At 34.1% G+C, this 25961-nt stretch overlaps 1 protein-coding gene across 3 annotated transcripts in view; it reads right to left on the reverse strand.

Moving 5' to 3' along the window:
• LOC127833352 (peptidoglycan-recognition protein SC2-like) overlaps positions 1-24264 on the reverse strand; it is a 37706-nt gene extending 13442 nt beyond the window's left edge. Inside the window, exon 1 of one of the 3 annotated variants that reach the window (XM_052358545.1) lies at positions 23939-24264. The gene's annotated coding sequence lies outside the window, so the exon portion shown is untranslated. Of the gene's footprint in view, positions 1-6084; positions 6229-23938 lie in introns of those variants that run through there. The other 2 variants (XM_052358546.1, XM_052358547.1) reach the window with 2 other exon arrangements.
• Positions 24265-25961: the final 1697 nt, after the last annotated feature.

The following is a 25961-nucleotide window of genomic DNA, read 5'->3' on the forward strand; positions in this document are numbered from 1 at the left end:
AAGTATATGAGGTATTTTTATTATTTAAATATAAATATATAAAGATATATTCGAACTGGGCGATAATCAAAGTAATGTAATCTTTTATCAATTCTCAGACAGCAAGAAGTACGGACGCAATGCTATTTATTTAATTGCTATGACACTAAAATTTAAGTGAGGAAGGTTTTTTCATGATTTATTCTCGCGGTTCCGTCCATCAGCAATTATTTCTAATAAACTGATTTTGAGATTAGGACAAGTAGTTATAAAGAAAAATCCTCCGCACCACAGGTATTGATGCACAATAATGTATTGCGAAATCTATGTTCGACATTTGCCGTTTATGTTGCGACATATATACTGTTTTTTCAATTAGCTGCATTGTTTAGAGTTAAATATGCTACATACAGCGTCAAGTGGTTTGGCGATATTTTTAGTTGGTTGCGATCTTTTGCTTCAACCTTGCGACATATTTACGAAAGTGCAACATTTTGCGCTAATTCAATACTTAACATTGCTACACTCATATTGCAGCTAGTTCGATCCAGATGCGTCCCGCCAAACGAATAAACAAAGAGGATCATACACATTTTTCAACGTCAATCACTTTAAATAGAAACACATCAGTCTTTAAAATGGTTTTTGAAGCAGGTATCATATATTAATTGATAAGTAACCGAAATCAGACTGAATGTTGGGCGTTATTACCGGCTAAAAATACCAGGTTGTACCAGAAGGCCATTACTGTTTTAACATGTCGTATTTCATGACTGTATGAACATGTAAAAAACGTGTAAATCTTGGTATGTGCATGAGATTTTGCCTGTAATTTGACAATATAATTTCCTTTTCAGGAATACAAATATGTAAAATATCGTAGTCATACAGATAGGTGTGCAAATATGCGATTCGTTATTTGTCGTTCTGCAGTTTGTATATTAGACATTGCAACAAACTATTCTTACAATAAAGAAAGTGGATGATTTGTTTAAACGTTAACTAAACATTTATCCTTAAATGATATTCATACACCACATAATGACAAAGATAAATGGTCACACGATTTCTCGTAGTCCAGATATTTCAAACGCTACTTAGGTGACATGACTAGCTTGTTTAGAACGCCATTACGTAAAACTTATCAGATACATTTGACATAAATTGAATCAGTATTAATATATGTGGTTTAAATAACCGATCAGATATCAAAACATGTTATCACAATAGATAAATGAATAATCTAAATACTAGAAATTTACTTAAACATGACTCATACACTAATTATTTAAAGTATACAAACACGTATATACAACTAAATATTAAATTGGGAAACCATTGAAATTAAAGACAAATGTTAAATCAATTTTTAGATTGAATAAAATCTACTGACAAATTTGAGATGCATTTGTACAATTATTTATAATTCAAAATAAAACGCAACAACAATTGTAATATACCTTTGCGTACACGCTTAGTGCTAAATATACATTAATTATTTATTCGCATTCTTGGTTTTACGACTTACTGCATTCAGCTGAGCGCTATTTAAAGATATATACGTTGTGTTGTGTTATATACTCTCATACTACAATAACCCCTCAGGTACAGAAACCGGTTTAAGGATGCGATACATTTTAACAAGAATTTATAGGCGTCATGAAGCGGATATGAATGTTGTAACCAACTGTCCATCCCAAATATTTCCTATTTAATTGATATTTATAAAGGCTCTGAACAATGTCTGATTGTAAAACACGCATGCCGACAAATGGGCTGTCAGTTGTAGTGAAGCGCCATTGTGTGAATAAGTTAGAAACCATTTTACTGCTTCAGGTAACTGCGACCTTGACTTTTGTCCTTGTGACCGGAAAATCAATAGGGGTCATTTGCCAGTAATGATCAATTTACCTATGAAGTTTCATGGTCAAGGGCCTCAGCGTTCTTGGGTCATCTGTCAGTCATGATCAATGAACCTATGAAGTTTCATAATCATAGGCCTAAGCGTTTTGAGTCATCATCTGGAAACCGTTTTACTGTTTCGAGTCACTGTGACCTTGACCTTTGACCATATGACCTGAAAATCAACAGGGGTCATTTGCCATTCATGATCAATGTAGCTATGAAGTTTCATGTTCCTAGGCCAAAGCCTGCATGAGTTATCATCCGGAAACCATTTGGTGGACGGACCGACAGATGACCGTTATGTGCAAAACAATATACCCCCTCTTCTTCGAAGGGGGTATTAACATAAATAAAGGTATTTATTTCTTTAAGTGATTATATGAATATACCACTATCATAAGGATATACATAGCGCGGAATGATACATAAACATGTTCAGTTATATAGCTTTATCCGCTTATGTGACCAATTGACACTTTTTTTTTACTAGACATTAACTTCACGACTTCGAATCAAATGAAAGTTTTATGATAGCTTGCTCGTGTTGAAAAAAATCTCCCATTCGCAATAAGATCGGCGGGGGCGATGGAGATTGTGTAGCATATCTATATAACACTTTACTTAACATGTAACTAACATGGAACGGTAAATGCAATGAACCAATCTAGGATCACTGCCATGGAGAGGTCAATACAAAACCACATTAGGGGCTAAAACTTGTTTCTAGGATCTCCAAATCTCACAGCACAAAAATATTCATAAATCAATTAAATGTCAATAAAAAATAACCTCACCACATTACATTTTAATTAAATTACCAGTCAACTACTACATGTTTAAATACGAACCTGAGTACCACAATGGTAACTTTCGGATTAACGATGAAATAAAAATCAAAACCATCAACTATATTTCGTCTAATTTAAAAGCTTCAAATATTGGGCATTCAATTGAGCAAGAAGCCAGAATAAGCTTGTAGAATGTCAAATTACAAACCTTGTTTGGGTATGTGTATGTTTTGTTATATAAAATGGAACAAGTTAAATTGTTACAGTCAGTCGAAATTTACATATATTAGTGAGCAGAACGAGATTTATAATCCGAAAAGCATTAAAACCAGAAATATCCACACAATATGACTTATATGAGTCAGGAAGAGTAACATTTATTTATTGGTCACGTAATGCGATAATGCGCTGACATAAAATACAGGAATAATTAAATAAGAAAATTATCAAGAATACAAATCTTGTTACATTCGTTTTTTTATTCTATTTTAGGCCATGGTCAAATAAGCATTACACTCCTTCCAACCTCGATCTCATGTGCTGGAACCTGGACATTAATAAATGTCAAGAGTATTTTATTTTGTGTTCTTAAGTATAATAGGTATATGAAAACAATAGAGACGTCATTTGTAAGATCTTTAAAGTTCCCCCTTACCTTTATCTAAATAAGCCACAGATGCCACGTGATCATTGGTTTGTTAGACTTCGTAACAGAAGAGTTCTGTTTTTTTTATTTACAAGTTTTGTTTATGACTATCTGCTAAATGTGAGGGTTAACACTCCTAAAAACTGATAAACATACAGACCTTTGCATTGAACGTTTCAAGGCAGTGATCCCAGTTTTTTTAGCAAGTCATTATTAAAGGATATAATGCCATGTTAACGTGTTTCTCCTGCTGATGATGCTTGAGTGTTACTTTTTTACATCAGTCACATACACATATATTAAATGTAAAAGTTGTTTGATACAGGAAACATTTTATGTTGTTCCCTTTCGCAAATATCAGCACAGATGGAGAATGCCCAAGCAATTAAAACGGGAGCATCAACTGACTGTTTTATGTGGGTATAGTTATAACAAAGACAATGCACATTCGTATTAAAATGCGTTTGAAGTTATGCTAGCACAATTCGACAACAACGAATAAACATCAGCCAAACCGAATCATTTATATTGACCTTTAACACTTACATATCATCTGAGTTGCAGTAATCATTTAAATATTCATCAGATGTCAATGAAGACAGACATGGGAACGAACGAACAGACCGACCAATCGAAGAGGGAACGTTAGGAGGTACGATAGGACAGACACACAAAAATACAGACAGACATACAGACGGAAAGCAATACAGAGAGCTAGACAGACAGACAGACAGACAGACAGACAGACAGACATACAGACAGACAGACAGACAGACAGACAGACAGACAGACAGACAGACAGACAGACAGACAGACAGACAGACAGACAGACAGATAGACATACACACAGACAGACAGACAGACAGACAGACAGACAGACAGACAGACAGACAGACAGACAGACAGGAAGGAAGGCAGACAGACAGACAGACAGACAGACAGACAGACAGACAGACAGACAACATGGGTCAGTAATGTATCGTTTAATATCACATTGTCATAAGGTAACGTACGCAATTGGCAGTAAAGAATTATATCATACAGTGTTCCTTTAAGATTTTTGTTCAAACCCGTGCAGTGGTGTAAAACTCGACACGCCCTAGTGGTAACATGATTTATAAAGACTTGTATAGCAAAAAATTAAACCGTGGTAAAACATTGTGTTAAAAATCGTTTAGTGAATGTTTTTGAAGTTTGCTTAAATCAATGGCTGTGTTCAATATTTCCACACCCAGTGATTGAAATTTTCTGTATAAAATTATTGAGCAGAGTTAAATTTAGTATAACGTCAAATTCATCTTATCTGAGACTAAAAGCCCACACTTCTCGAAATATGCCATCTTCACAATTGATTTATTACTATTATTACTATACAAACCTTATTATTATTTTAGATTATATTATACTATTTACATTTATCATTTCAAAGAATGCACAATAATATTGTACATACACTTAATAATATATGAACAAAATTGATATTTTAAATACATTGCTCACAAAAACAAACATTCCAAAATATCTAAATTAATAAACAATAAAATACGTAAAACATACATGTGTAACTAAGCTGTTCGACTCCAGTGAAAGTTTTACCATATTGAAATCGTCATAAAGTGTTAATTTACTGCTTATGAAAAGGTTAATTTGTAAAAATATTTATTGTTTATATCCATGAGATAATAAAAGTGACTGACACACCATGTAATAATGCAGGTGATAAACATTTAAACATTCCTTTGTCATGGTTGTTATTAAATAGTAGCATTACTTTTTATCTATTTACACTATTTTAGATAGGATTTAAGCTACAATGTGTCGTGAACATATGTATAGGTTATTTGAATTTCACGAACATCGCTTTAGGTTCATGTTTTAAAAGCGATAGCCTGGTGCTAAAATGCAAATGTGGATGCTAAAACAAAAGTTGTTAAAAACTGGTTCTTGTCTGATACCAGTACTTGTATTAACATCCATGGGGAAGTTCTGAATATGTTATCAGCAATTCGGGAAATATTTAACCATTAAGCAAACAATTAAATTGTTTTTCATTTGATCATTTGTTTTTATAAATTTGACAATTTAATTTAATTGTAATCTTATTTCAAACCTTATTATACGTGGTAAATGTGTATTTACAAATTCGGGCATTATGAAATATTAGTGGGATATGCATTAGGTTAGCAACGCTGAAAGCTCTGCATTGACACGTCCTGGGCGGTGACTAATGTTTAGACATTGTTTACACCGTTTGTCAGAGGCCACATGCATAGTTTACGATATGATTGCAACAACCTTATTGAAATATGGAAAGGTTTTTTGGTTAAAAAATGTGTCTGAATGTAAAAATGTTAATGTCTCAACTCACGTTACATTTTATTACAGTTACAACACTTAACAAACGGAACCAATCCGTAACGATGCATAAGTACGAACGTATTGGTATTCAATCATGTACACACGTGATTATCGATAAAATATAAGTCAATACCATTACTTGAAGAGTACCGTTTTCTTTCTTTATCAAGTGTAAACGCGCAAATATCCCCTTAAAAAGATTAACTCAAATATTACATATTAAATTGCGAAAACGTTCGCACATAAAAAATAAAACAGTATTGTCCTTAACAATCACAAACAACCAGAGCAATTGGCGAGTTTCCAAGGACCATAGCTATTAAAACAATATACACAACTAACTCATAATAGTTTAATAAAATAAATAAACCAACTACTAGTAGTATCAAACAATAGCTATATACTTACGAATAACGATGATATCGTGAATTCTTTATTTTTTCACTTTATGTTCAAAATAACTATGAGGATTGCACCACAAGCACAGATTGCAATACAAATGAGCAGTTTACATTCACATCACGTGATAAAAAACCACCCCATTACGTGAACAGTTAGCTCGCTATTGATTGGTCAGGCTGCATTACGTGATTAATTAAATAAAGTGTTGTTGTTTCAACTGTTTATCAGTATTTCGATGACTGTTTTGGAAACTGGTTCAACTGCTTACTGTCTTAGTGTTACATACAACAGTGTGACGCTCAACGTCCGTGTTTCCGTGTTATCGGCAACATGATAATATTCAGATAAAAGCTACTAAGTACAAATAGATGAACAAAAGGTACAGGAATATACTTAGATAATCGCCTCAAATTAGGTATTGATATAAAGCCCGAAACACTTAATTGCACAATCCATGTTTCATTTTGCATGGAGCTGTTAAACACGTATGAAATAAACTTAAACAGTGCTAAATCTATAAAATATTGGAGAATCGTTTTTAAAAAAATATTTGCAGAAGATATTAATTAAAATGACTTTTTATAAAAGATTAAATATCATGCTTTAAATTCAGTGTAGTTTCCTATTATAAATCTTGTCCGGTAAACCCTCTGATTACTTACAGTTCGTGGTTATACGATTGCTGTCGATTTAATGGTTTTACAGAGCTCTGATATTTTCACAAAAGCAACCACGCATTTTTACTGAAGTTACACCATATTGTTCACTTTTTATAACAAGTGCACATACGTATATATAACGCGTGTTTTAAACCTAGATGGCACTCTGAGTTTAGGCAAACTGTACTTTTTAACTGAATGAAATTACGTCAACTCTAACACATCAATGTTTTCAAATGGTGCCGTTTAAAGGCTTCCTGAGATCACCATATTACTGAAAAATAATTATAATAATTCTTAAAAGTACTTGTTATTAACAAAAACGGTGCATTCCAAAGACACCAAGTACTGGTTCTAGGCCCAGGAAACGGACTCGAGAGCGTTTCAATAAGCCTGAGGCTTTCGATGCAATCGAGCTCAAATAAATAGGTTTAAACTAAACTAATGAAATTAAACATACTTTGTGATTGTGGTAAAAGGGAAAGAACTCATGTATCGTAATCGCCTTCGTAAATTCAATAGATTCTCGAACCATTCTTAAAATGTTATACATGTTTGACATATTTTTGAATGTAAAGAAGGATTTACGATATTCATCAACATAATGATGCAGTTCGAAAAGCATGGCTGTGTATGGTCATATCAATTTCACTACATACAAATCCAATATTTAGTATTAAATGGTCTTGAAAACACGATGCCTCCACAGCGTAAAATAATTTATACAGTGTAAAAAGTTGAAAACAAAATTATGATGCAACATTGTTTTGAAAAAATAAATGCTTCTTTTACTATTGACATTTTGAACAGTTTTTACACAGTGTATAGCTCAACTTTTGATTTAATTTTAAGAGGGGTAGTTACCATAAATGAAGTTCAGCAACTCGAGTCCATATCGGAAGACCAATCGTTTTATGAAGTTAGACTATACACATTTGATATGTTGCTACCTCAATTTTAACCGGAGAAGTAAACGTTATCATTGGCATTACTTATTTTTTTTGTAAAAATGATGCGGTATAATGTGATGGTGTTCAATTCGATAACACCTATGTCACAATGATGTGTGTACGTTTGTAGAACACATACTACTATTACCAAACTATTTATTGTTACAAATAAAAGAATACATGTCTTGACAATGATAGTGTGAAAATCATCTTAAATTACTGTAATTAATGTAAATGCTATAATGTTTAGAGTAACTTTGAATATTTATTTTATACTTTAAAAAGTATGCTGCCGTATATTGATGAAATGTTTTGCAAACAGTCAATAAATAGTCAATAATTATATTATTTATATAACAGTATGCTTTGCACAAGTTTTATTAGGACTGTATTATCATGCATGTACAGTTTGCAATGGTTTGAAATGGATTGGTTTATTAATTGAGTATTCATTGCTTAGACATTGACAAGCTCTGTTGACGTACCATGTACAATTTACAAAAGGAACGTAAGCTCTCAAAATATTAATTTTATTTTGAACAACCAGGCACTGTGAGATTTAGACAAGTATTTTGTAGCACAACTCCAGGCGTGTTTACGTTGAATTTGATCAACAGCGGTTTGAATAATCAAGATGCCTATGCAGTATATATATGAGTGATGCCTTAATACAAAATACCAAAAGTACAAGTAAAAGGTCTAAACGACCAAGCTGACGTAACAGTTATGCCAGTTGAAAAAATTGCAAGTTACAACAGGTGAGGTAAGCTTTTACTTACAGAGATATATTCATTTTCTAGCTATTTATCGGTTCGACCATTTCGAGGTTCAAGAAAACATACTTTTTTATCTGCCACTAACTGAAACAAGTAGGGCGTAAACTGTTTTTATCTAAACAAAAATGCAAGTATAACATATAGTTATTAACTTTAAAAAAATAAATATCTACTTCATTTCAAAGACAAAATCACTTTCACTTAAATGAACTAACAGCAATTGTATAACTAGAGCAAATGAAAAAAAGAAAGGCTACATATATTCACAATGAACCGATTAAATTATAAGCATTAAGTTATTGTGAATAATAATATACATTTTCTTATTAAACTGTTGTAATTTTATGTTTAACAATATAATATTTCGAAAACCTCGCTTGGTCAAGTTAATTCCCACGAATTTAGTTTTGGACAAATATTGCTTCCGAATATGTTTTTTTAATCAACCTAAAATTAGTATGACTGTTATAACAATCATTTAAATTAATTGTACGGTTCAGATGTGCAGTTGTAAATTACTGATATGGATTCCTTTTTTAAACGGTGAATGAATGATTTGTTGAAATTATGCGTGATAGTTGGCCTAAAATTTCCTGAAATCTGACATCTGATGGCATTTCTTAGGCATGGCTTCCTTGTATGTTATAATGATTTCAAATAACTTTTTAAAAATGTCTAGAGGGGATGTCACCCTCTGGGATGCGCGACGACCCTGTAATTAGGCCAAAAGGTCAATGGGTGCATTTTGATTTAAATATTGAGGTAACATTGCCAAAATTGTGAAATATCAGATACTATAACTGATTTTACTCCTGAACTTACTTATGTTTGATACATGAATGGTTTTCTCATTTTAAACTGATTTTGGCTTTTCCTAAGTAGGTCAAAGGTCATCAAGTGCACCTTTATAACCCGTATAGGACGTAAATTGCAGTGTTTGTTGAAACCAACCAAGGATCCATGTATTATATATTTGTAAGTAACTTTTCAATGAGGGATCGGTACTTTGGTGATGAAAAGAGTATGTATCTGTTGTATCTTTTGGGAATGTTCCTAACTTTCCAAATTACGTAACCTAAATTAAAAGAAAACAATGTTCATTTTTAGACTTTTAATACTTATTGCGTTTTATAATATAACTACATTTGATAATAAGAACCAACATTATATCTGCATTATCCTATCAATACAATTACAAGACTTTAAACAATATAGTTACAAGTATATATTGTTGTATATGCATATTATGCTAAATAATATTTTAAATAAAAGATTTCAGCTAAAATGGTATACTCTAATGAAGTTCTTATTACTGTACGTTCTATAATGTCATATTTATGCAATATAAGTTATTTTTACTTCACAACTTAGTATTAATTGTAATAGATATGAATACTGTTAAACAGAAATTATTTTACCAAAAACAGTGATCTATTTAGTAATATATTTCAAAATCTTGAAGTACCATTTATAAAATAAAACAAATTTTCATCTGACTTCAATGTACTATTATGACCTACTGTATCATCATGCTGAAAATATTGTCGGTCTTGAGTGATAATTTTTTTAACATACGTTACATAAATTTACAGTTTTGTTTCAAAACACGAATTAATACCGCAGTATATGTTTCTCCTTATCTTTTATCGTTTAAAATAATTATCTAGGGTTTAAACAGCCATTCGCTTCATATGCGCATTCAAACAAGCATTCTTGGTCAGATCAATAACACTTACATCGTGCTGTTCTACACTTGGTTTGACAGACACAAGATACTATGCAGCAGGGACCTTTGGTTTCCACACCCATACCGGTTTCAATGAATTTTCTGCAAGTTTCCATGCTCCAGTATCAAGATGATCATCAGGCTGAAAATCCTTATCTGTGGCATTTAGCCATATCTTTGTCTGATAATTTGCCCTTTTAATGTGAAGTTCAAGCGCATCATTTGTAGGGGGTAGGAAATCCAAATTATTCATGGCTTTCCAAAATCAACGATACCTACATGTGTCAATGTTTGGTGGGTGGTCCTGACAGCAGCCATACAGCACACACAGAAATTTAGAAACTGCTAGAGCATCACCATCTCTACCAATACTCTCCAATGTATCAGGTTGTGCGATATACTTCACCCAGGCGGTTTTCTTACTTATTCCATTTAAAGCAGACGTGGTGTCGCATTCTGTCAATGCGTAAAACCCCAAAATATTCCTTCTGACATTGCCACCTAGTTTTTCAGATATTGTGTGCACAAGATAACATTTTCTTTGTTTGCCTGTACCAAATATCATATATACCTCGGCATGAGCTCCAAGGTGGTATATTAACAAGATCAGAGCGTCAGTGTCTCTACAATATACTTCTAAACGCTTGTAGCGTCTATCAATAGCGTCCCTTAGTGCTATATCATCCGCGTATCTGCCTCCTCATGATTTACACATAGGTTTGTCGCATCAAAAGAACTCGACTATGGATCAACATCACCTGGAAATCCACCTCCTACAACTATAGTTGATCCTGATGTTAGATTTTCTGATTGTTTTAGCAATTCGTTTGAGAGAAATTCAGCCAAGTCTGCTTTATTGACATCGAGTGTGATATACAGTTCTTATATTTGCGGATGAGGAACGTTTGGAATTGTTATGAGCTTCCTAATAGGTCGACGCTTTCCTTTCCTCTTTACTCTAGTTGCTTCTTTGATAGATTTACTTCTAAAGTATCCATTAGAAGTCGCATCAACTCGGGTAGTGTTTGCGCGAAAATGCCTTAAAACAGATGTTATAAAACAGTTGGCAATTGCCCAAATGATTGACAGTCCTTAGGCTTACCAAAACTCTGTATTAGCACGTGTCCATCAATTATTACACATGTTGCATCAGTCGTTGTCGGAACAACTTGAGGCGTCACTATATCATTGTCCTTTGTTAGCACTTGGAGTAGTTTGTTTTCTGGGTTTCATGCATTTTCCCACTAACCTTTGCAAATGATAATGGCACATCAAAAAGTTCATGTTCTAGTACAGATGCTGTTTCTACGGCTCTCCCTGAATTAGCTGCGTTGAAAAGTATTTACAATAGCTTTCTGTCAGCCTTTAAAATCTTTTTCACTGTCTGCTTTTCACTGACTGTCCCCTTATAGAGATATGCAAATGTTTTGGAATGTACATTTTGAGTAGGAGCATACAATTCAATATTCTGCTCTTTCAGCCTTTTTTTCTAAAAATTCATTGAGTAATGTTTTACCTCGACTTTCACAGGTTAATAAATCATCTCTGATATCATTAGTTGCAACGTCCTTAGATTCTATTGAGAACAGTCTGTTCTCCTTTTTCATGCACTCCGAATATATCATATGAACCAAAGAGTTGCATCATTTTCTTCATGCACTCTTCCTCTGAAGAAACTCTCGAACGAGTTCCATCTGCTCTATTCTTGAATATTCCATTATCTTCGTCACTATCATGTTGATTGAACAATTTCATGGTACTATTGTAAACCTCAGATTTTACTGACCACGTAATACAAAAACTATCTATTGCCTGGTCCTGTCTTGTTATTCCAATTATACCCCCTGTCGTTTAACACACTCTGTTTATCCACTCAGTAGCTTGGTCGACGGGTATGCCGTTGAATGCTTTTTACTTCAGCCTGACTACAAAGTGACCTTCAATAAACTATTTGAATACTTCAGGTGCTGCATATTCTAATGCTTTTATGTCTGCTTGATATAAAGGACCCCAACGGGCATAGTTTGTGTGGTCGTACACCATTAGCCACGGTAGCATTTCGGAAAAGGCTTCAATATGCAATAGCCAATAGACTATTCTTTGGGCTTTAATGAACTTCATAAGTATGTCAACAAAATGTAGGTAGGAATTCCAGAAAGAAAAGTTCTTTACTTCACTTTTCTCTTTGTCGAATTTATCTTGTAATTCACCTATCTTTTTCTCATTGGCTTCTTCAAGAAGATTATCATTTGCTTTACGAATATCATCTTGGTTCAAGCGACTTTTCATTTCAAAAGCAACCTCTAACTCTCTAACTTCATGTTCAAGCTCTGGGATTTCTTCTTCCTTAGATTCTAACAACAGACTTAAATATCTTAACTTAAACCTCCAAATCGCCTGATATGCAAGCATAAGACCCCTAACCGCTCGATAATATGCCTTTCCATCCATAACCTTAGTAACAGCATTTGGTCAAAATACACCTGCTTCAAGAAATACGTCCTCCAATTTTGAACATTCCATATATTGACCGATCGCGCGAAGGAAATTGAAGCATACATGAAGTCCTTCCATCATGAAAATAATATTCTTGTAACGTTTTTTATTTGTCCATAATATTTCTTTGCCTTTGCTGTATAATGGCTGGTCAGCAGTTATAACAGTGTATTTCTGTCCAACATGCCTACTTATTTCTTATACACAAATGAGTTTCAGTTTTTTTTAAGCGTACGTTGTACTTCATTATATATATATATATATATATATATATATATATATATATATATATATATATATATAAACTTTTTGAACATAATATGTTATTCTGTTGATGTTCAATTTCAATGCCACTTGTCATGTTTATTTTGGCATAAAAGTGCACTGAATGATCCTTTGACCTATATAAGTGAACACGAGAATAGTTAAAATAGATCCAAGCAGGCTCATTTTAAAACCATATCACTGTCTTAAACGTTTCAATTTTGGTTATCAATCAAAATGAGATGTATTTCATCTCCTAAACAACTGAAACTGTACCCATTGACCTTTGACCTAATTAAAAGGATGTCAAGCACAAGAGAAGGTGACATCCCTAGATTTGTAGATTTTCAGCAGAGGGTATGTAGATACCAAAAAACATAAAAAGGAGCCATGTCTACAAAATGCCAACCAACCTTTTTTCCAGGCACATTTCTCAGATTTTTAGGTTAACTATGAACAGCATCATTTGTTTTTACAAGTTTGATTTTTTAAATGTGCATTATCGTTTAAGGAATTGTAATAAAAAAAGTAATGTTATGAACAAAGAAGAGTGAAACCAATGAGAAATATTTATCAGGTTTGTGTTGTTTGCGATAGAAAATGAAGGCATTTATTTGTGAAAACAAACAAAAATCAAAAGGGCTTGTTCGGGATTTTGGATCGTCAATTTATTATAGTACAACACTCGAGAGATGCGCCGGTTTCAACTTTTTTATTCATCATGGCAAAACATTGCCATATTTTTATTCATGTCGTTACATGGTGATTCTCTACAAATAGGGATATGAAAATAATAAATACCAGGTTCGAATCGTTATCAAATTACAATTGCTAATACAAACACATAGATAATATGTTAAAAAATGTTTACTCTTTCGAATCTTGTAGATCTAATATCCTATAGTAGATAAAACTAAACTATCGTATGTAATTAATTATTACAAAAAAAAGAAATATGCGTGTATAATAAAAAATACATAAAAACTCTTAGCGAACTTTGGTGTCTTATAATGTATTTAGCTTCAAATCCTGAATAATTATGTGTTTGTCTTATCAATCGGCCGCTGCCGTCAACTTTTGTTTTTCCTACTGCCGAAGTTTATTATGTGTGACGTCGACGTAAAAAAGGCGGCGACATTAACGCGGCGCCATACTTTTTAGCGCCAAAATTAAGAGCGCGCTTAATATCAAGTAAACATTTTAAACATTTAACATTTAAAAACTAAGAATTTACAATATATTTAATTCTTACAGTGCCCTCCATGAAATCTCTTAATTTCATCTCATAAAAAGTAGTCAAAATTTTAAAAAGCCATACAAAAATACACTTATCAAAAGGTCTGGTAAAATAAAATGATCAATAGAAAAACGTTAATGTTAAAATTCTAAATATCATAAAACCAAATCTAAGAAAAGTATTGTTCATATAAACATCTTAATCAGTGCCATCTAAGTAACATAACTTTGTTATAGGTCTTAAAAGATTTGTGCTTCTAGTTTGACCTTTACATTTTCGTACAAGCCCATCCCTGCCCTTGAATACTTCGGGCACTCTGCCTAGTGGCCACTGCCTCCTTACGTTGTCTTCTGCGACCAGTACTATGTCATCGGCTTGTAATTTTCTGGTTTTCCTTTGCCACCTTTGGCGAATTTGAAGAGTTGGCAAGTATTCTGTCACCCATCGTTTTCAGAATACGTCGCTGAGGTATTGTATTTGTTTCCAACATCCTCTGCTTTATATATCGTCTGCTTGGAAAACTCCTCTTGGAATACTGAGATTCCTCTTCATTAACAGTAGCATGCTTGGTTTCAATGCTGAGATGTCTTTTGGATCGTTGCTGACGGTGGTGATAGGTCTGTCATTTATATTCCTTTCGGTCTCGGCAATCAGTGTTAATAATTTCTCGTCTGTTAAGAGCTGTTCTTTGGCAAGAGATTTCAGTATGACGCGCGTGAACCTGATCATGTGCTTCCATGCTCAACCAATGTTGCTTCCATTTGGTGGGTTGAACTTCCGTTGTACTGCAACAAATATCCACCGATCTTTGACTGGTTCCACTCTTCTATTGATTTCCTCAGTTTGTTGTCGCCGCTGACTAGATCGGTACCGTTATCACTGAACAATTGTTTCAAGATATCCGCGTCTGCTTGTAAAACGTTGGTAAGCCGCTAGAAACGAATCAGTGGTCAATCTGTGAGCTATTACTATATGGGCCGATCTCGTCGTCAAACATGAAAACAGGCAACCATATCTTTTATTTCTGGATCTACGTTGTTTTACCATCAATGGTCCAAAGTAGTCCATGCCTACGAATGTATACGGAGGTTTGTCAGGTGTCGTCTGCTCTTGGGTAAGTGGTTCCATCTGCTGGGTCATTAACGGACCGTGCTGTCTATTGCAAACAATAAATTTTCCAGTCGTCTTATTGACAGCGCTAGGAAAACATAGTATCCAGTAATTCGCTCGTAATTCAGCAACTACATGCTGTCTTCCAGCAGTTACGGCGAATAATTAGCTCTATCACGTGATCATCACGGGGAAGGATAATTTTGACTCATTATCTATGGGGAGTTTTTTACCAGACACCCGAATGAGTCCGTTTACCAGAATTGGATTTAGCCCAGCTAATCTGCTATTTTACATCACTGGATTACCTGTTCTAAGGCCGTCAATTTCCTGCATAAAATGGGCCCTATGTACAAGTCGTAATATTGCACTAGTAGCGTTCTGTGTTTCGACTGGGACGAGATTTCCACGTTTTAACTCTACTGAATCTAAGGATTTGTGTCGTCTGCAGAATACTGTGAACCTCTGTAGCCAGGCAAACGCTCTGAGTAACTTGTTTCAGTCAGAAAAGTGGTTAATTAAGTCGTCGATATTTTTTGCGATGTACGATGCGGTGGTGCTGATTACAACTTCGTGCTTGACTTCCGAGTCTTCTTCCGCTACTTCCGGTTCATTTGGTAAACAAGGTCAAATCGATGCATCGTGCAGCATGTACTGCGGGGTTGGATCTTGAGTCAACATAACGCCATTGTTTTGGTTTAGTCATTTCGTAAATACGGCTAAGTCTGTTTCCAACAAATGTCTGAAAACGGCTTGTTGTATTGTTGATATATCCCAGTAGGATCATGGAATCAGTCAAGAAAACTGCCTGGTCAATCTTAGTCAAGTTCATCTTTGATCATGGCATACAGTCTACACGACACTACGGCTCCAAACAACGCAAGTCTGGGTATAGATGACTGCTTGATCGGGCAAGTCGTGATTTTCTTTATTTGATCGAAGTGTTTCGGTTGGTAAAATCAGTTTATTCGAATATTATCCAAACAAAGTAAGCTTTCTATCTAGCATTGCCAATCATCTTGCTCTTTATGTAGTACTGTATCATCCCAGCCTATTGTCTTTCTGCAGAGCTGTTGTATGATAATTTTTGCTTGCAATGTCACTGGGGTTACAAATCCGAGCGGGTCGAAAATAGCACTAACTATGGATAGGATGCCGCGTCTTGTCAGTGGCTTATCAGCTATTTTTATTTTGAATGTTATTACATGGTCATTGACGTTCCAATTAACTCCTAATGCTCGATCACACGTAGGCGCGTCTTTCGAGTCGAGAGTAATAACCGTAGCTGAACGTTCAGATTCCTGAATTGTATTGAGTACTGCTCAGCTGTTGCTGAAACACTTCGTTAATCTCAAACCTCCAATTGTTATCAATGCTTGCATATACGATGCTAACTTCGACGCTTTTTCTTCTGAATCCACTGATATCAGGCAGTCATCTGCGTAAAAGTTCCTATTAACGGTATTTACAACTTCGCCTGGGAAAGTTCCCTCGTTATCACTGGTTGTTCTTTTCAATGCGTACGCCGCGCAGCTAGCAGATGAAGTGGCGCGCAACAAGTGCACCTGCATACAATAAGTTTCCGGCCTTATGGCGATGTCACCACCAGGCCATCATAGAAAGCAAAGTGCGTCACATTCTTCCTCACTCACGCGGACTTGACGGAATATGGCTTCTATATCTGCAGCTATGACTATCTTTTCCTGACGAAATCTGGTAAGTACACCAACAAGACTGTTTATCATGTCAGGGTTCTGCAGAGTTGACTATTCAACGAGATGTCCTTGTATTTCGCGGCAAAGTCAAATACCACACGTACTTTTCCCGGTTTATTTACGTTGGTCACGAGGTGGTGCGGTAAATACCATATCCGCTTGCAGTCTGTCTCTTTATCTTCTACTTCTTTCGCGTATGCCGTGTCGGTGTAATCTGTTACTGTTTTTGGTGTACCTTTCATGCAATGTTTTGTCGTGTGAAAGTTTTTTTCTTCAGTTGGTTAAGACGTGCGTGCGCCAACGCCAAAACTATTCGGAAGTATAATGTCGTCTGCTCGCCAAGGTATTCCCATCTTATAGTGACCATCCACGTACGACAGGATTGGATCGATACATAAAATACACATTTTCGACGAAATAACAAATACATTGCAATCAGACCATGACATTATTGTTTTCTGTATAGATGCTTTATCAAATACTATTTTTGATATCTCCTTTCAGCTGAACGATAAAACTGTACACGTGAGCGGTAACCAGCGCAAAATTGAATGTGTGAAGAAATCAATGTGGTTAAACGAAGAATGTAAACTCAACAAAAACTAGTTTTATGAATGTACAATAATTTATAAACAATATCCGTGTGATGCTAACAATATTAGATGTTTAAATTCCAGAAAAAATATTGCCGCGTTAAAAGGGAGACTGAACGTACATATTTCAATGAAGAAAAGCACACATTAGCTAAGCTAGCAAAAATATTTAAACAGATTTGTGGCGATATATTAATAAAAACATAAAGAAACATGTTCCAAACAGTAATGATATCAACATTGATCAATTTAAAAACCATTTTAAACAATTATCGATTCCTGCACATAGCAGTACATTTAATACTAATGACCCTATGACATGAATGTGTTGCTTTCAATTGAAACGCTCGATTGTGCATTTACTTACGAAGTAAGAAAAACATATCTAGCATGAAGCGTAATAAATGTTATGACTTGTTTAACAATATAGCCGATTTCTTTATTGATTCTAATAATTTTATCTCACCATACCTTACTAAAAAAATTAATTACATTTTCGAGTGCCGTAAATAGAATTATAGTTTTATATTGATATTCAATAACTTGAATTTCAACAAACTTATATTGTATAAACACAATTTCAGGAACGATCTGAAAAGATTTCGACATGTTAATCAGAAATAGGGTATACGATTGCGTGTCACTTATACGCTTCATGTAAGAACATGATATTGATTTAATTTGTTTATTTAACCCGTTAAAATTTAGAGGGCAATAATTTATGTAGGTTGTGTTGTTCTTATCATAATTCTATTGAATTTTTACTAGACTGCACAAAACGGAAATTTGCATTGACAGCTGCATTATTGTAATTCATGTTAATTGATATTTATCGCCATAAAAAAAACGTTTGTTAAGCCATTTTACTGAAATGGCATCACTATAAACTTAGCTAAATAAAAAACATTTCATCATACATTTCAGGACATTCAGATGTTCGCGCGTTATGTTCCTGGACATCTTGCTCACTGTAAACATGTAAACATAAAGGCAATTCTTACGCGACACTTTCATTTGTCATAATGTCTCGATACTTTATCGTCGGATTTCGTTAACATAAGGAATATTATAACACATATATCACAGTTGAATATATCCTAAAACTAATTTTAATTGGTCTAAAATTCGATACGTTATCAATTAAATTATATATCACTAAAAATAAAGTCACACAATCACAAAATCTTAAAAAAGTATCAATGAAAATCGTTTCATATGAAATTTTTCACATTCAGATATGATATAAAGATATTTTAATTTTCTTTTAATTAAAGTTTTAATTCATCCACACACTTAGTTTTCTTACCTGGTCGTTTTTGTATATTATCCAATTTCTCAATAGAAAAGGGTTTTGGATTCAACAATTGTTTGAATGAAGGTTTTTGTATGGAGGAAAATTTGAATTATTCTTATCTTATCTACATGCCACTTACGTTGCCTGATAATGGTTACCAATTGTATTTACTGTGTGGGTAATGTAATGTTTGTATCAGACCTGGTAATTCATCAGCGATCTGTTTGTTTACGATAACAATGTTAACTTTAAACTATGATAAATTACTTGAAGGTATACGTCTTTTTACGAGTCACACTTAAGACCGAAATGTTTAAATATGTACTTCCTTGATTGCTACGAAAATGATAGAGAACATCTTATGTAAAATACAATCAATATTGAAAATAATTTTTATCACATGCCATACCCTGTTTCCCATGTAATATAACAATTACGACTATTTTAATCTTACACATAAGTAATATACTTTCTAAGCGTTTTCATTGGCTTATTTTCGTTCCATTGACCAATCACATTTTGTTATTTTGCTACCATGACGTTGCAGCGTCAAATTTCGTCACGAAATGTAAACATTAGGTATGCATCATTAGATTTGCGTAAATATTTATTTAATTTGCTCATTTAAAAGAATGTGATAAAAAGATCTGACAGTCGTTGTCATTTCGTACCATATTTTATTAAACTCGTCCAGGAAATCCGTTAGTAAGCCCGCGAAAGGCTCGCTTACTAACGCAATTCCTAAATTTGTTTAATAAAATATGGTATTATATGACAACTCTGGCCAGATCCTATATATGTATGTATAGCTATCATAAATTGGCATTGCGATAAATACTAATCTATAACCTATCACCATAATGCAATGAACTTACAAATAATACACACAAATACCATACATATGCACGTGTTATATTGATGTTGGATTGTAATCAGTAGTTTTGTACGTCCGTTTTTTTTGATGTCAGTCAGTAAGCGCGTCTATTTTATAGAACAGCTTTGCACATACAATTACCAAAGAATATTGTTTGAGATATTATCCAGTTGATTTATTTGAAAGTTTATGAAAAAACTACATGTCAGATTTCGTACTGCCTAAAACGCAAAAACTAAGGACTGTGTCCAGACACACAAATTGTCACAACACCGTAAGTACGTGAACATACCGAGCGGTAACACCTCCGGGTGTACGGGAACATGGTGACTTCCGGGTGTGCGTTAACATACCAAGCAGTGAAACCTCCGGATGTACGGGAACATACCAAGCGGTGACACCCCCGAGTGGACGGGACATGCCTATATATGACCTATCCGGGTGTACGGGAACGTATCAAGTTGTGAAACCTCCGGGTTTACGGGAACATTCCCAGGTGTGACACCTCCGTGTGAACGAGAACATACAAAGTGGTGACACCCCTGAGTGTCAGAAAACATATAAAGCGATGACAACTTCGGTGTATTGAAACATGCCAAGCAGTGAAATATCCGGTTTGTTTGGGATCATACCCAGCAATTCAGGATGCGCGGATAAATAGTATGATACTGCCATATTTATGTGTATGGAGATAAACTGGCGAAATGCGGTTATTGTTTACGGGACGTCAGTGAGCGTGAGGGTAAAGCAGCTAGATGTAATGTTTGGGCGAGAAGCGCACCTAATGCACTAGACGTCGTGGATTACCAAGAGACCAGGGAATATCGGGGCCGTCGGAGAGGTGGGCGTCGGAACCAGTCGGACGGAGACCGGTATTCAAGCAGAGAATATCACAAAGGATAACAAATTGTTCAAATTGACGTATTTGGAATATTAACCTTAGTGCAATACCAAAGAGTACATTTCTCTAAAAAAGAGATAAATCTTTCACGGTTCCTTGAAACATTTTCATTGAAGGCACTTTCATAAAAACTGAAGACACGACGTTCTGGAATGTGAGTGTTGGCAAGACACTTGGTAGCATTTTTTTTGAGATTGATGATGCCAGGCGCTGCTCGTGTGGTTTTTCCCGTTATGGAACGTCCGACAAGGGGTATTGACTCGTAACCTTCCAGATACACTAAATGATGCACCATTAACGTGCCTTATTCACAAGTTTTTCTACCCCCCCATACATCTTAGGATTATTCCTGAGGAAGCCCGTGAATGCTAGACAAGCACAATATACAAGTGAATTGTGTGGATTAAGTGACAGACAGCTATTGTCACTATATAGATAATTATGTAATGTTGTATATTGTGAACATTGTTTTGTAACTTATTAGAAATGCTGTGTTCATGTCGGAAACGAACGGACGAAGGACCTGAATTAGCTACCTAACAGCGTTTTTATAAATTGCAAATATTGTCTTAAACTTGCACACACTATCCGAAAGGTAAATGTTATTGTAATTTGTGCGACCAAATGTTAAAACTCACGCACTTAATTCACACTTAAATGTACACTATCGACCTCTTTTAATTGTATTGACTTGCGCAAAGTGTGCGTATCAGTGAATCGGGCTCTTCTTTTTCTAAAACATATTTAAAACTTCAAAAAAGCCATGTAATGCAATTAAGTCATTGGAATTTTAAATTAGGCTACATTTTCTATCCGATGCTGTTAAATATGTACATCAATAATTTGGCACTTCAGTCTAAAACCTTTGGAAAATGCATCACCGTTGGGACAAATGGTCCTGTTGTACTGTTTGCTGATAATATATTTTTATTATCGGATGCACCAGAGAATCGAAATTGTCCTTAACATGAGTTTAACTCAGGGTGTCACACGTTTGGTGTGAGTATTTATATAAGTGAATCGAATATCGTTTATATTATCCTTCTTCGCAATGATGTGAATTTGTTTTTCAATGTGGAAATGCCAATATTGATTAGGCAAAACGTTCTTGGTTTGTGGCCTTGTGTAACATGTACATATGTATTGCAAACTATACAAATCGAGCTCTAGGACGTCTTGTTATTAGTACAAATCGATGGATTTCCATTTCAATTATTTAGAAACTTCAAGCAATAATCAATCATATTCGCACAATTGCTGTTAAAAAGTGTGATTATATATTGGAAAATATTGGTAAATATGAACATACAGTAGCCTTTATGGGGACGTTGGTCAGAAACCTATTATTCCTGTATTGAAAAATTCACGTGATAATATACTTGTTCATACTTATGACTATTTACTTCTATAGGACCATGGGATCATGAAGGTCATGCGAAAAGTGATTACATACAAAAACCATTTGATTTTACAGTATTCAAACCCGCTTCAATCACAACTTTAGCGTCTTTCATTTTTACACTAACTTTTTCAAACATAGTTATGCGATACGTCCGTTACCATTGAATATTACAAACAAATTGGAAACTGTTGTGATTGTTGTCTTGTATACTTTATACCAGAAATCTGTGAAGTGCCACCTGGACATACATATATTGCAAAGAAATGACTGGTATTGCAGTCAGTTGTCTCTCTCAAACTTAAGCACATTCGCGCACATGCACGCACACATACAGGCATTTTGAAACTACCAATAACACGTTAATATGAAAATAAAGAATTGATGAATATGATCTCATTTGTAGCTTTAAACCACCGAGAAGACTTCGATAAATAAAACTTATTTTTTATAATTCCGATTGAAGTTTACCGATGTGCTTTCCAACATTACACAAAGATTGTTGCATCGGGCGTTGAGGTCAAACTATATGTTAAGCAACAATTAAAAAGTTTAATAGTTTTAACAAGTAAATCGTTAATTTCATATTGGCCTTTTTGTGACATACAAATCAGCAAGCAATCATATAGCGGATCGAAGCCAAAGCTCCAGTTTGATAAGTATGATCAACACTACGAAGTCCTATATTTAAGGCAATTTAATAGCCACACATTTAATCACGTGTATAAAAAATGGGTAAAATCAATGAATGGAAATGGGAAAATTGCCAAACGAATTATCAATGCAAAGCATGACAAGGGGGATTTAATAAGATTTTAACTAGTTCGAAGTACTTGACGCGAAATACGCCCAATGACGATACAGTTTAAAAACGTAATGAATTAACTTTACTTTTTCACCGAGTTAAAACGACAAACTTTGTAAAGATGAAATACATACGAAACAATTATCGCATATATTTTATAAAATATTATAAAATGAAGAATACACAAATTGTATTTAATATTTAAGTAAGTATGAACCAAATATATACGATAACGAATAGAATATTCATACGTATAGCATATTTTACACTGCAAGCACTTATGATTTAAGTGGCTGAATCAATTAGTTCCTCCATCGAAAGTCCTTAAATGTTAGTATCAACAAATAACTATGGTCACAGTTAAGCATCTGTCTGTAGTTGAATATCACTTAACATAACCATCTTAGTTTTCTAATTCATAATAAGGAAAATAATTAAAATGGAAAAATCTGTTCCAAACAGCATCTTTAAAAAATAAAATTCGGGGGTTAAGAGAAAATCTTGCATATACACGGATATTATTTATGTCAATTGTTCATCAACGTAAAACGAATTCTTTTGGAATGCAATGCTCAATTCCACAGACGGATGTTGAGTGAGGGCGAAAGCGGCCTGCTCCAAAAAACTGAGCTGCATTTGAGGCGTGGCCAAGTTTTCGAACATAATAATAAGTAGTGAACCACTATATGATAATAAATGATACAAAATATGCAACCGCTCGCCTGTGCGATTTCAAAGAAGATTTGTAATGCAATTTCTAATGTTAGTTACACACAAATTATTACCGAAAAAAGTTGTTTTAAGTTTTAATTGAATACATCTATATCAGCTCTCTTTACTTACACATACAGCGGATCGAAACGACTTGAACAACTTTGGAAACGTGTCATGTTTTTCTCTTTACATCAAATTTAAATTCAAAATGCATTAAATTTACGCTGTAGTTTTGATTTCCGTTAACGTTACACAGAACAAATTATATGTTATAGTACCGTGCCGGTTAGATAGTTATAAAATCCTTAAAATATAGAACACTATATCAAAGACGAAGATAGTCTTACCATGCTCTCATTAATCCGTACTAGACATTACTGTCCCTAATGGTCGCAAGTCATCCGAAGCAATTATCCACCCTGATTTGAGCAAGTTTCTTTCAGCAAAAATTACAACTATGAAACATCCGACGATTTATTTGACTTCATTTTAACACTTCAGTTCTTAAATAAAACAATATTTCGTTTGAACGCCTGAGTAACTACAGTAAACAATCACTGGCGGAAGTAAATAAGCTTCCAAGCATTACGTTTCGCACTATTTGTCACTTTCCGTTTAAACATACCTTCATGTTACTAGCGGTTATCGTTAATCAATAACCGATCGTTATTGGAGTGTGTTAATAAGACAATAATAATTACGATATGTTGCTTAAGTTTAAACGACTTTTAAGTCAGTGCTCAAAGCGGAGGAACTGTGTAAATTCGATTGAAAATTATTGTATACATGAAATGTTGGACAATGCTTGTACTACTCAAGATTGTGATGCTATGCTCAGCGTTCAATTATGCGCCGATTTTTTCTATACCACCTTCTAAATCAACGTTGATATTTTGTATACAAAAGAGAACATTTCTACCGAAATGGTTTACTTCGATAGTTAGGCATTTTAAGGAGATAAAATGTGTTCACATTGTTAAAGAAACGCTGAGGATATGACCTGTGAAAAGACGACTAATACGAAGATGGTCATAGTGGTTCATTTCATTGAAATCTATTTTTGAGTTTTGCATGCATTTATACAATGCCGTGAGATAAATGTTTAGTTATAAACAACATCTGTGCTATCATTCCATTAACCTCGTGAATAGGAGTGTGTATCCATTTTCCAATCCCAGTATCAATTTTACTGTTCACTCAAGTGAACTGAAAAAAGAACAAAGAACAAAGATCAATCATTTTCAAAACGCCTTCAGTATATTATTTTAGTTAAATAGTTTTTTGTAAATCGTGGTTTTCCAGTCCACACATTCTAAAAAAATAATTCATTGATCTCTAACAACAGACTAAGTGGAGGATTAGGAGAGGAAAAACACGATTTAGAACCGATATTGCTGATGTTGTAATCTTATCCATAATGTGTATATGATATATAGAATAGCAAATATATATGATTATTTAATCAAATATCATAATAATATGTTACGTTGATATGGATTGAAATAGTTAAATTCATTTAATAAGTTTACCCTATTTAATTGATGATAGCAAGTTTAGGTAAATTATAATTAAATATGATGATGATTGTTTTATTGCTAAATATCAATTTATTAAATATATAAAGCACATATTTGACATAAGATTGAGACAAAATATGTGAGTGTTTAAAGTTATTTCATTTTTGGCGAATTGTTTTAATTTTTTGGCGCCATTTATATAACGTTATTTATGATGTACAACGTCATTTGACGTTTAAAAACATTTTCTTTATTAAGTAAATTGCGCAGTAAAAAGACGTAAAAATGTAGTTAACATATAATTTTCTTTGTTTTGATAAAGGCATTATGCCGGAACGTCAACTAAAGGAGTATAATTAGTGATATTGTAATGATTTGGATTCTCTCTATAGGAGGTAAAATTCTTCCGGAACATCTATGATTATATGTGATCCTCGCTCTTTGAAAACTAGGCCGCACGCATGTGTGTAAAGTGCCGTCGCAGATTAACCTGTGCAGTCCGCATAGGCAAATCAAGTGAGACGCCTTCTGCTGAAACTGGATTTAGCTGAGAAGAACGAAAAATACCATGAAGTCGGAAAGGGCCAGTCCTGATTAGGCTGAGCTGTCCGCACAGGCGCAGATGCATACAGTCACGATTCCCAGGGCGCAACGTTTTGCAAAAGCCTTGCTTACGGGTATCACAATAACAATAATGTCACAAACAAGATGCAAATTAGTTTCGGCAAGCTACTTAGAAATATGATTAAACGAAGTTAAATGTTTGTATTGCTGATTTCCATTGTTATGATTATTTAAGCAACGGTCTGAGAAAACGGATTTAAATCATCTGCGTAAAATGTCGTCTCAGATT

Source organism: Dreissena polymorpha, chromosome 6 (assembly GCF_020536995.1).
Source record: "Dreissena polymorpha isolate Duluth1 chromosome 6, UMN_Dpol_1.0, whole genome shotgun sequence".
In the NCBI taxonomy this organism is placed as follows: Eukaryota; Metazoa; Mollusca; class Bivalvia; order Myida; family Dreissenidae; genus Dreissena; species Dreissena polymorpha.